This window comes from Aythya marila (genome assembly GCF_965140915.1).
Source record: "Aythya marila genome assembly, chromosome: 4".
NCBI classification, from domain to species: Eukaryota; Metazoa; Chordata; class Aves; order Anseriformes; family Anatidae; genus Aythya; species Aythya marila.
This window is the reverse complement of record NC_139045.1, coordinates 24,792,638-24,806,062: the sequence shown is the minus strand read 5'-3', so window position 1 is coordinate 24,806,062 and position 13,425 is coordinate 24,792,638. Positions and strand designations below refer to the sequence as shown.

The 13,425-nt window shown below is 47.7% G+C and overlaps 1 long non-coding RNA gene across 1 annotated transcript in view; it reads right to left on the bottom strand.

Moving 5' to 3' along the window:
• Positions 1-840: 840 nt before the first annotated feature.
• LOC309877694 overlaps positions 841-13,425 on the bottom strand; it is a 21,403-nt gene continuing 8,818 nt past the window's right edge. Inside the window, exons 3-4 of the long non-coding RNA XR_014317411.1 lie at positions 2,569-2,779; positions 841-1,609 (exon numbers count right to left, since the gene is read on the bottom strand). This is a non-coding gene — a long non-coding RNA (uncharacterized lncRNA). The remainder of the gene's footprint in view (positions 1,610-2,568; positions 2,780-13,425) is intronic.

Genomic DNA, 13,425 nt, shown 5'->3' with positions numbered 1-13,425 from the left:
TTTCAGCAATTAAACCTCTATATGAATAATATATAAATATGAAAGCAGAATGCTTCTTAGTATTCATTTTTTCCATACAGAAAATGCAAAGCATTTTTGTCTTTATATTCTAAAAACAGTAAACTAAAGAAGACTCCATTTAAGTAAAGGACCCCATTCATCATGCCAGGAAAATGTTGACTGATCACATTGGGTAAGAAAAATAATCCACCAAGCCAATTCTGTGAAATACTAGGACAAGGTTCACAGTGCAGATATACGTAACTTTATTCAACTTTTGGGAATTTTCCCGTTTTATGTCACTGAGCTAATGAGGAAAATGTAGGTTAATTCAAATATATAAATAAATAAAGATATTATCAACCTTTTTACATTAAAAAAAAATCAACATATTAAACTGCATCCCACTCCGTTGAAGTTTAAATAGAAACTCACAGTTTGCCCAACTCAAAAGAAGCCATCCTACTTCTCTGGTTGAACAGATCTGTTGCATTAATTTACAAAGCATATCCACTTGATTTAGTTGAAATAACACTTACAAAGTAATAAATGTTTAGTTTAAAAGGAGGTTAATGAGCAAAGTTTATTACTTACTGGAAAATCATTGAAATTGAAAGCCACATATATTTACATAAAGTATGTGGCATCTGAAATAAATCCAAAGAATTTTGTTATTAATTTCCTGTGTTGTTTACATGTGTTAGAGCTATGTTTATTCCAGAAGAATCACTCACCAGGAATGACAGAAATCAAAGTGCAAACAGGTTTATTTTTTTCCTTAAAATATAAATAACAGCATCAGTTTTTAGTGTTAGATAGTGCAACAAACACTTTTCTTCAAATACGTATAAAATAAATGAGAAAATAAAGAACTGTGCAGTCAAGTAACTTTTTTATAAAATAAAATAAAAAATAGTGCTTTTTTTCAATCTTGTAATTTTTCTATTAATTCCAAAAGATATTGAATACATTGCAACAGGTTTTACAGTGTTTTACTGTATGTTTCATTAAGCAAATACTTATACAATGAAGTGATAATCGAGATCATAAAAACATCAAGTGTTCCATTATATTTTCTCACAAATCTCTGAATTACAAAAATAACTATAAAGTTACCTTAACAAATCAAAGGCTGTAGACTTTATAAAGTTTCCTTTTAAAGTTGGAAGGGAACACGGATCACATTTTTATGGCAAGTTACTATATGTTAAAGCAATTTCTCATTTTTCACATTTGGTATGAAAATCATCCCGCATGTTTCTTAACCTCAGACCATCTCCTCTTAGTTTTGGCAAGGCTGTAGAAAGCAGTTGGCTTTCTCTAAACCAGCTATGAAGAAAATTATGAATACTCTTTTCTTTGCTCCTAGCCCTGGCTCTTAAGTCCTTAAGTAGGCAGAATTCTTGGAGCAAATAGGAGCTTTGCTGTTGAGTAGATATGACTGTGCAGGGCTTGGTGCTTCCAGCTTTACGTACCACATCATTTTATTACTGCCTAGAAACACTGTTCACAGGCACAGGGTGATCATGCCAGGAGTGCCTGGGAAGCAGCTTGTTCACAGCCGGTTCCTCATTCTCCATCATCTCATCTCTGCAATCCAGTTGTGGGCCTGGATAAAAAGAGGATAAGGAGTACGTAGGCTTTCCAAGAATGTGTGTTGTAACCATCTCTTCTTTGTTTATAGACACACACAGTCCAGTACTGAGACCTTCGAAAGAGAATCTTCTAACAAAATAAGTAGGTTATACTTATGCTTTGCTATGAAATATGGAGAATCGCTCTTCTTTTCATCATCTGCCAAGTGTTTCTGGGTTTGGATGTTGTCTTGCAACAGCCAAGATGCTCTAACAAGCTAAGGATCGAGTCCTCATGCCACCCATGTACTTGCTGACACTACAAGCAAGCAGCCCCTCTGCTACTGGGGGCTGGCCAAGCATGTTGCCTTCTGCACATGCCAGTCAGGCAGGGGGGCTGTGAACACACGCCCTCCAGAAGACTTGAGAGCACGGCACTGCAGTCACTCCAGCATTAAACTAGGATTTCCATCCCACCCGGAGTCCATACGTCAGAGCAACCTTCACACTGAGGCGCAGGGGTCCGTGTTCCCCCTGGGGGCTGTGTGTGTCCCCCTGGAGCCGTCCCTGCGGTACCCTTCAGTAAAAGGGAACAGACTGCGAGTTTCCAGCCCGACTGCCCCCCAAACCCAGTTCTGCTGTGGGAGGTTTAACACTTACTTAATGAGGACTATGTGTGTGCATACATATGGATGTGTGTATATCTGTCTACACATACACACAATATAAATTAACTAAACATGTTACTAGGATACATCAGGAAAACCACATCCAAACAAAGAGTCCAATATGGAAAAATCTATTCAAAGATCCCAGAGTTTGAGCTTGTTATGTATGGGAATAAATGTGATTACTGGTTACCAATCTTACATTTTGTTCTTTTCCTGCTGGCATTTATGAGGTGCTGTCCTTCTGGGGGTGAAGGGAAGATTTCAAATGACAGAGCAAATCTGACCTTCACAAATAATGTGATGCTCATAACTAAATTACTCACCTCTGGAAGACTTGTGAGTGAGGTTCATGGATCAAATGGAGTATGGGAACTAGTGCCAGCTTTTTTTTTTTTTTTTTTTTTAAGTTGCAAAACGTCCGAGAGGCCTGAATGGGCTCCTGAGTGTAGAGCCTTTAGAAGAGTGGAACAAAGGACCTTCATGCTTGAGGTGCCCAGAGGACTGGAGTGTCTTCACGTGAATGTTGGTTCATTACTGAAAGACAAGGATAAGCATGGACTTTGAAGTCTCCTGTCTGTCACATCCTTCTTTAAAGCTACCCAGATAGCCTAAAGGTTTGTCCTTCTGCCCAGCTGCCACTGCATTTTGAATGCAAGGACACACAGACAGAGGACAGACACACTGCAGGTGACAGACTCAGTGCTGGTGTGCACCTGGCTGGGTTACCAGGAAGGAGAAGCACCTGGAGATGCCCTTACAGCCCCAGGGGTGATGATGACTCTGTTTTTCAGGGGTTCTACCAAAGCCCTTCAGCAGCCATGGACAGAGGTGTGGCAAATCATCTGGCTGGCAAATACCCCTTGATCTATGAAGCAATGGCCTGGTGTTTGAATGCCCTCCTGCCTCCTGTAGTGCTTCCCCTGAGTCCTGCACCCTATGAATAATGATGCAAAGACAGAGAAGACCCCACAGCGCCACAGCTGAACCCCCCAAAGCTGGTCATCTCTTGGATAGCAAGAACAGAGAGCTGGACAGTTAAAATAAATAAAAATATGTCTCAAAAATCAGGCTCTTGAGGGGTGTACTACAGGCTGGCAGCTCCACGTGGGGTGGCACCTGGTCCATCTCACATGCTTCAAATGACAGGATGGTGCAGGAGCTGTACAACCCAAGCTTTTCGGGCAAAGCCAAATGTACTGGCCCCAGATGCTTCCTGAAGTGTTGGGGTGTGTAATAAAATGGGGCCGGTCCTCTTTAATATCTTCATCAATGATCTGGACGAGGGCATTGAGTGTACCCTCAGTAAGTTTGCAGATGACACCAAGCTATGCGCATGTGTCGATCTGCTCGAGGGTAGGAAAGCTCTGCAGGAGGATCTGGATAGGCTGCACCGATGGGCTGAGGTCAACTGCATGAAGTTCAACAAGGCCAAGTGCCGGGTCCTCCACCTGGGGTGCAATAACCCCAAGCAGAGCTACAGGCTAGGAGATGAGTGGTTGGAGAGCTGCCAGGCAGAGAAGGACCTGGGAGTGATGGTGGATAGTTGGCTGAATATGAGCCAGCAGTGTGCTCAGGTGGCCAAGAAGGCCAACAGCATCCTGGCTTGTATCAGGAACAGTGTGACCAGCAGGGCTAGGGAGGTGATCGTCCCCCTGTACTCGGCTCTGGTGAGGCCGCACCTTGACTCTTGTGTTCAGTTTTGGGCCCCTCGCTACAAGAAGGACATCGAGGTGCTTGAGCGGGTCCAGAGAAGGGCGACAAAGCTGGTGAGGGGCCTGGAGAACAAGTCCTACGAGGAGAGGCTGAGGGAGCTGGGCTTGTTCAGCCTGGAGAAGAGGAGGCTCAGGGGTGACCTTATTGCTCTCTACAGATACCTTAAAGGAGGCTGTAGCGAGGTGGGGGTTGGTCTATTCTCCCACGTGCCTGGTGACAGGACGAGGGGGAATGGGCTTAAGTTGCGCCAGGGGAGTTTTAGGTTAGATATTAGGAAGAACTTCTTTACCGAAAGGGTTGTTAGACATTGGAATGGGCTTCCCAGGGAAGTGGTGGAGTCACCATCCCTGGAAGTCTTTAAAAGACGTTTAGATGTAGAGCTTAGGGATATGGTTTAATGGGGACTGTTAGCGTTAGGTCAGAGGTTGGACTCGATGATCTTGAGGTCTCTTCCAACCTAGAAATTCTGTGATTCTGTGATTCTGTAACTTAAATTGCACTGGTCATGTGACTAAAAGGCTCAGATTTGTGTCTAGCAATGATTTTCCAAACTGGAATTCCTTTTGGCTTGCTTTGAAGTCAGTAAGAAACCTCCCATTGGGTTTAATACAAACAGAATCAGCCCTCACTGAAGATTTTAGAGAGGCAGAGAAAAACATTTTTCCTGTTAAAAGATTTTCCTATTAGTACAGACACATAAAAGCCTTCTCAAAGCTATAATGTTAAATATTTTAATGTCCTGCCAAACCTCATCAATTCTCATTGTTTAACAAAAATGGCACAGACATTATGAGTTGCTAGCTATGGTATTTTCTGCATATTAAGATCAATAATATGCTTTACAAGGAAAAAAGGGTTGGTTAATGAGAAAAGCCTTTTAAAAGTCAAGACAATTCCAACTGTTATGAATGATTACAAATTGTGTGGTTAATTTTATGGGGGGTGGGATTGGGGGAGATTAAGGCCTTGGGCGCACGAACCATACTGCTGCATTTCCTCTTCCTTTCTTTACCAGAAACTGTACCTCCTCAGAAAACATCCCCTATTGATCAGCTGTGCGAATTCTAGGAAACACCAGTGTGGCTGCCAGCATAAAGAGCTATGATTTCCATTTCAGCACTATCGCTGGACTCTGAAAATATTTATTGGAATAAATTTCTTTGACAGGCTGTACTGACATGTACAGAAGGAAGACTTGGCTCAGACTGCTTTAAAATTACACGTTTTGGATCCTATGCTCTATTCATTATTCAAGCAGAAGTGCCAATAGCCTCAGGAGCTTATAGGTGTGAGGGTTTTGGCCTTTGACTTCTTCCACATAAGCAACACAGATGCACTTCCCTGGGTCTTCAGCTGCAGTGTGCTCATGCCAGCTATATCCACTTAAGCAGCATCCTTCTATCCTGCATTGTGGTGGTGGAGAATAAAATTATTCTATCAGAAACTAAATAAAAAATGCTCCTTTATTTTCTTCTTTTTCTTTTCTTTTCTTTTCTTTTCTTTTCTTTTCTTTTCTTTTCTTTTCTTTTCTTTTCTTTTCTTTTCTTTTCTTTTCTTTTCTTTTCTTTTCTTTTCTTTTCTTTTCTTTTCTTTTCTCTTCTCTTCTCTTCTCTTCTCTTCTCTTCTCTTCTCTTCTCTTCTCTTCTCTTCTCTTCTCTTCTCTTCTCTTCTCTTCTCTTCTCTTCTCTTCTCTTCTCTTCTCTTCTCTTCTCTTCTCTTCTCTTCTCTTCTCTCCTCTTCTCTCCTCTTCTTTTTTTTTTTCTTGCAAAAAGGTAACAATGGTGTGATGGTTAATTGGATGTTCCCAGAGGCCCTGGGGGGCTCTTTTTCGTTCCTCTGCAAAGGTACATTGACATCTGGGTAGAAGCTGTTCCTACATTGTTACAGAAGAAGGGGGGAGACAGGAGGCACAGAACCTCTAGTTGTGCTATGCAAACCAAAGCGGATTTGAAGAATCATCATAGAATCACAGAATGGTTTGCATTGGAAGTGACCTTAAAGACCATCCATGCCATGGGCAGGGATACCTCCCACTAGACCAGGTTGCTCAAAGCCCCATCCAACCTGGCCAAGAATGGAGCATCCACAGCTTCTCTGGGCAACCTGTTCTTCACCCCCCTGTGAGTGAAGAATTTTCCCCTAACATTTAATCTAAATCTCCCCTCTTTAATTTAAAACCATTCCCCCTTGTTCTATCACTATCTGCCTGTGTAAAAAAGTCCCTCTTCATCATTTTTATAAGACCCTTTTAAGTACTGAAAGGTTGCAATGAGGTCCCTCCAGAGCCTTCTCTTCTCCAGGCTGGACATCCCCATCTCTCTCAGTATTTCTTCATAGTAGAGGTGCTCCAGCCCTCTGACCATCTTCATGGCCCTCCTCTGGACCTTCTGTAATAGCCATACATCCTTCCTGTACTGAGGGCTCCAGACCTGGACACAGCACTCCAGGTGAGGCCTCACGAGGGCAGAACAGTCCCTTTTTCCAGTCACTCAGGACTTCATCCGACTGCCATGAGTTTTCAAATATAGAATCACAGAATTTCTAGGTTGGAAGAGACCTCAAGATCATCGAGTCCAACCTCTGACCTAACGCTAGCAGTCCCCACTAAACCATATCCCTAAGCTCTACATCTAAACGTCTTTTGAAGACTTCCAGGGATGGTGACTCCACCACTTCCCTGGGCAGCCTGTTCCAATGCCTCACAACCCTTTCAGTAAAGAAGTTCTTCCTAACATCTAACCTAAAACTCCCCTGGTGCAACTTAAGCCCATTCCCCCTCATCCTGTCACCAGGCACGTGGGAGAACAGGCCAACCCCCACCTCACTACAGCCTCCCTTGAGGTACCTATAGAGAGCGATAAGGTCGCCCCTGAGCCTCCTCTTCTCCAGGCTGAACAAGCCCAGCTCCCTCAGCCTCTCCTCGTAGGACTTGTTCTCCAGGCCCCTCACCAGCTTTGTCGCCCTTCTCTGGACCCGCTCAAGCACCTCGATGTCCTTCTTGTAGCGAGGGGCCCATATGCTGGGGAGAGTCTTGGCAACTCCATCAGATAGTTCCCTCAGGACCTTGGGATGCATGTCATCATGTCCCACAGACTTGTAGTTGCTTAGTTGCATCAAGTGGTCTCAGGCCTGCTCTTCACTTACAATGGGTAGGGCTTTGCTCCCCAAGACCCTGCCTAGAGGGTCAGGGACTAGAGAGGTGTGGGAAGCCTGACTAGCAGTGAAGCTTGAGGCATAGAACTCATAGAGTACCTCAACCTTCTCCATGCCTGTAGTTACGTTTTCCCTTCTCATCTATCTGCTCTCCTTGGCCTTTCTTTTCTGACCTGCACCTATAGCATCTTTTCCTGTTATTCTTTGCATCCCTTGCCAAGCTCAGTTCCATCCATGCCTTGGCTTTCCTGATCCCATCCCTGCACACCCAGACTACATGCCTATGCTCTTCCCAGGCTGTGTGTCCTTTCTTCCACTGCCTGTGTATCTCCTTCTTGCACTTCAATTTGACCAGCAGGGCCTTGCTCAGTCATGTTGGTTTCCTGCCTTCCCCACTTGATTTCCTACACATGGGGTAGAACTATTTGTTCTCCCACCCTTTGGATGCCTGCTATCCCAGAAGCTACATGCTTCTGGGGCAGTGACAGGAGATGTGGCAGTTAACTCCCAAAAGCAGATGAAGGAGACAGACCTATTCCTGGACTCGAGTTGTGCATGATTAGTAGGCTGCTGTACAAAATGGGGCTGCCTGCACTCTCTGTGCTGGCATTTTCCTTCCATGCTGCAGTACCACTGTGTTTTGTGCAGAGCTTGCCTGTGTGAGTGTGTATTGCATGTGCACTGTCAGAGCAGGCTTCTCCAGAGGAGGAATGCTTTGTCTGTGAATCCGGATGGGATTAGGTGTGAGATACACACTTAGCCCTGTCAAGACCAAAAGGCTTCAGTGCATGTGCAGAGCAGAACTTCAGGCATCTCAGAGACTTCCCTGGTGCCTGGGGGGTTACTTGGTAAAGCCACGATGATATGAAAAAGACAGTTTGCATTTAAACACCAGATTTCCACCTAATCCCCAGTGATGGCATGTTTGTGAGCTGGACTTGTGTCCCAGTTACGTAATAGTAGTTTTCTAGGTGTAGACGGTATGAAGTAGTGCAGTAATTCCTCTTAAATACTGCACCTTGGAACCGCCTCTGAATATACGTTTTTCCCGAGACTCATTGTGGCAATGAGAAATGAATGCACACATATTATGTGCACTACATATTAATATGTAGTATTTACTGTAGTATACTGCAGTGTAAAAATGGGTGCACACACACATCCTGCTCTGTTTGTAATCTCCCTACACATTGCAGTGTGAGTGAATGAAAAGGAATCTAAAAATTGATAGAAACAAACTGTAATTCTAATATACTACAAATTCCTGGTTCCATCCCAAATAAGAACTTTCTTTAATTTATTGCCTAAAATGCTTATGAAACTGTTTTCATGAATACTCATACAGAGCTAAATGGTCTTAATTTCATTTCTTGCCTCCCTTCCACTCCCAGGCAGCTCAGAGCCTTAAAATGCCCTTCAGTTTCCCACTACAACCCACCTCAGATCGCACCATGCCTCCAGACCCTGGCAAATCACGGGAGGGGTCACAAGCAGTGGCGAGGCAGGAGGGCCAAAATGGGGGAAGCAGTGGAAAATCCATCATGGCCTCGGACCTGAGGTCGCTGCATTTGGCTGCACAGTGAGTTGGCCAGTGGGGTAGACATGGAGCAGGTGAAGTATGGATTGCAAAGGCTGAGCTTGAGAGTGGATGTTGGATTGATGCCCAGGTTGCACAGCAAAGTGGCAGAAGACGAGTTAAGTCTGCAGAGGCCCAAAAAGATAATTGAAAACACCCCTGGATGACAATGGCTATTTACTTGCAGCCAGTTGCTGCATCCCATGGAGGAAGAGAGGAACAGAGCGGCTCCCCAGGCTGCCTTTGGGAGCTGTGACCAGGCACAGCCCATCCCATGGGTCTGCACATCCCTACTGCTTCTGCCCGGTCCCATGAAGGTCCCGGGGGCCGAGGGCTGACAAGGTGGGGGTGGGGGGGTGGGGGGAGCTGGAGAAAAACACCAGGAAACGCGTTTTGACAGAAAAGGCATGCGAGCCTCCCATGTGCGCTCCACATTGCCTATCGCGTGCCCTTTGATGTCGGGTTTCGTTCACGGGAAGGCGTGGGGCCGGATCCTCACCCGGGGACGGCCGGTGCCACCCTGCGCACCGCGCCGCAGCCACGGGCAGCCCGCCCCAGCGCCGCTTCCGCAGCCCCCAGTGCACAAGGATATTTTATTCCCTTTTCTCTTTTCTTTTTCCCCACCCATTTTCTTTTTTTATTTTCCCCTTTTTTCTCTCTCTTTTTATTTTTTTAACCTTATTTTTTCTTAATTTTTCTTTTTTTTTCTTTCTTTTTAAATTTCTTCTTCTTCTTCTTCTTCTTCTTCTTCTTCTTCTTCTTCTTCTTCTTCTTCTTCTTCTTGACCGCTACTGTCTAAGAGCTTTCCCCGTTCACCACCGCAAGCCCGCTCGTTTCCTCCTCGCCTGCTGCTCCTGGCCCCGTGTGAGGCGCAGCCCGGGGCCGAGCCGGAGGCGCGGCCCCGACGTGGCGGGCAGCCGTGCCCTGCGGGGAGCTGGCCTGCCCGTCCGCCTGGCCCCGTATCTGCCCCGAAACGCCATCCTCAGCTCCCCCAAGGGAAGGCAGAGCTCCTTAAAGCCCTCCGACTCACGGCGGGGAGCTCGCAGCTCCCGGCTCCAGGCGCTCGGCAGCTCCCTCTGCCTTGCTGTTTGCCCGCTCTCGGCTCTTCGTGCAAGAAACCGAAGGGAAAATATCAACAAATAGCCAAAATGACTGCGGTTTTCTTTTTCCCCGTTTTCTTTTATTGTTGTTGTTATTTATTTATTTATTTATTTTTACTGTCAGCTGAATTACCGATTCAGGTTTGAAATCGCTGTTCTGGCATGTTATACATGAGGGATGGATGGATGCATTTATCCACATTTTTCGTATCCCGCAGCCTGCAGTTGTAGGAAAAAAAAAAAAAAAAAAAAAAAAAAAAGAGAGAGAGAGAGAAAAAAAAAAGCGGGGAAATGCCTGTTCTTTCATATTTCTCAAGGTGTTTGAAAAATCTGGTCTGTGCCACGTGAATTTTGGTAACGCCGGTTTTGAGCTGACATCTTACTACTGGAGGCACAGGACTGTTTTGAAAAAGAGGTACGGATGAAAAGCAGCCCTCATCTCTCCGCAACTCACCGGGAAAGGACTTCATCCCGGGGCTCCTTTGCTTACTTCCTACAGTAGTCCTTCTCCTTTTTAGTCCTTTTTTTTTTTTTTTTTTGGAGGGGGCGGAGAGGGGATATCGAGATATGCCAATAACTCCAGGCGCCCCTTGCCTTCTGGGATAAGATTTATTTCTGCGGGGAAAAGCCGTACATCACATGCAATCACCAAAGACACTCTCTCACTGCGTTCTCCGCCAAACTGCCGCGGACCCCCCGATCCTCCCGGCGTGCAGAAGCTCCCCAGGCTAGAAGCCATCTCGGTTTTCAGCTCGCTCGTTTCCCACTGCCCCGCTCTCCCCGAGCATGGGGCAGCAGCGCCGCAGTCCCCGCCGAGCGGCGGGCAAATCACGGCCCCTTTCTCGCGGGACACATCCAGACCGGGCCGGGGCCGCGGTGGCCGGAGCCTGCCGGGAATCGGGGGAGTCGGTCAGAGCTGCCAGCCCTGGGGGGGTCTGGCCAAGGAACGCTCTGTCATATCACATCATAGCACATCACTTGCCCTATCCTGCCCTATTAAATACTGGAGTATTCCAATAAAATTTGTATGCGCATCCATACATCCATGTTGATATGTGTTTATATGTACAGTATAATGTCTTTTGTTTATGTTTAATATGTAAAAGCATATCTAAATATTCCCCAGTTTTTATTTGTTGAGGATCTTGGAGTTCATGACGCAAATGAAGGGAAACTGCAGGACTAATTTCCTGTTATTTAATAAGGTAACTAAAATAATGCAATGTATATTCGATTGTATTAATTTAGCATATATTAATGGTACATGCGCAGGTATTTATACACACATATGCAGAGATGTATAGCCACTTATACACACGCACCCCCACGTGTTTCGCCGTGCACAGCCCGGGGCGCCTTTCCCCCCACGCTGAGCCCACGCGGAGCCGCCGTGCACCCACGGAAGGACCTGAGAAGTGGGACAGATGTGCCGGGGGTGGAGGGGGTCGCTCCCACTCTGCTGCTCTCAGACCTGTGGGGAGGGCGCGATTAGGTTTTAAGAAACAACCCCTCCCCAGGCAGAGCTGCTGCCTGCGCAGGAAGGCACGAACAGAGGAACAGAGCCAGCACGGGAATAGTAAATAGATTAAAGGATGAAATGAAAAGGAATGAAAAAAATATAAAATGAAAATAAAATAAAATAAAATAAAATAAAATAAAATAAAATAAAATAAAATAAAATAAAATAAAATAAAATAAAATAAAATAAAATAAAATAAAATAAAATAAAATAAAATAAAATAAAATAAAATAAAATAAAATAAAATAAAATAAAATAAAATAAAATAAAATAAAATAAAAATGCCTCGAAACAAACAAACAAAAAAAAGACACCATCTTTGTGCACACCATGAGTTTGGTACTTTTCTCTCTCCGAGTGCTGCGGCGCTCCGCTGCGGGAGGAGTGGGGCAGCGGCGGCGGCGGGGGACGGGCAGGAGCGGAGGGGGGACTGTGGAGGGGGGGGACCGGGGAGGGTCACGCCGGCATCTGCGGCTCTCCGGTGCCGCCTGTTACCTGCCCGCGGCTGGCGGGGGGTTTGTGCCTGCGGACAGCAGGCGGTGACAGCTCTCGGCGGGTGACACCTTGTAATGAGGGCCCGCCGTGGCCACCCAGCTGCTGGCCCCTCCAGCGCTCGCTTCACATCCCCGTCCCCGCCCGGAGCATCCCTTCCCGAGGGTCCTCCCAGTTCTAGCCCCGGGGGTCTCTGTCCCGCGTGAATAACTGCCAGGAGGTCCAAACCCTCCCAGTGCCGGGCAGGACACGGCCGACACCCGGCCCCAGGTCACACCGAGCAGGGGGAGATCCGCCTGGTTCCTGTGCCCGCCCCAAAGTGGGTTTATGGAGCTGCTGGGGTGCGGGCATCCTCCCTCCGCCAAGTGCACGTTGCTGACGGATTTACCTTCCCCGCCACAAGCTTTCGAGGGAAGCACGGGTGGAGCTGAGGGGTGATGCTTCCAATCTCTTTAGCCCACCCTAAGGGAGAGACCCATCCGCCAGGGGATGCTCCTTCGGTCCGGCATGGCCCCAAAGCCAGGTGAGGCAGAGCCAGCCCCAAAATCAGCCAGTTTGGCTGGGGAGGCGGTTGGCAGGTTGGCAAAGAAGTGGCAAGAGAAGTCCCCCAGAATTTCCACGGTGGGCTTCAGTGGGAAAACGGGCAGAAAACGTGCCCTCCAGGCTCTGCCTTTCAACGTGGGTGCAGGTCGGCCACCGTCGCGGTGAGATGAGGGAAGGAGCAGTCCTCTCCCTGCCCTCGGCCTTGAGGAGAGAGCGATCAGGCTGGGGGCACACCAAGGGCGAGGTCCGTCTGAAAGGTGCCAGACGCCGAGACTGCCCCCTCTCCCCCGTCTGGGCTCCCGAAAAAGTAATAAATAAATAAATAAATAAATAAATAAAAATTCAATTAGAAAGGGGATCTACCGACTGCAGGCAAGGTCTCACCTGCTTTCTATTCCCCCCTCCGCCCCCCGGGAACTCTCTCCGCCGCCGGCTTCACGGAGGGGCTGGCTGCGGCCCCCCCAGCCGAGCCGCCGGGGGGCTGCCGTCTGCCATACCCCCATGGAGCTGGGGCGGCTCCGGCTGCGTCCCCCGGCGCTTCCCGAAAAAGTATCCCGGGAATCCTTCCCCTAGAAAGGCAACAGGCCGGAGGAGTTAGCCCAGGCTCGAAGCATCCGAGGAATTTCGAATAGGGAAGCGAGCCCCTGCCCGGCGCTGCAGCCCCGCCGGCCCCCGGGGGGCGAGAGGCGCAGCCCCCGTCGGGGCGTACCTTCAGGCATGGAAGCGTTTAGCGGTTTCGGCGGCATTAACTCCTAACAGGGTGTGAAAAGTATTGGGGATTGAAAAAGCTGTGGGAAAGTGGAGGCTTTCCAAGTCAGACAGCCTGGAGCTTTCCTCCCCTCTGCAGGCGGACACCTTGCGCTGCTCCCGCCTCCGGGACCGCGCCCCGGTCCCCAGAAAAGAGCTGCCTCGTCCCGGGAGCCGTGGGTCGAGCAGCAGGGCAGGTGCGGTGTCCCCCTTCCCCCTTGTAGCCAGAAAATCGGGAAATCGGGCATCCCTTGTGGCCACTAGCCCCGCCGCCTGCAGCCGTCGAGGGGCGCCCGGCCAAAAGCCTGTGGTCTCTCCTCTGCTCCCAGCATCTTCC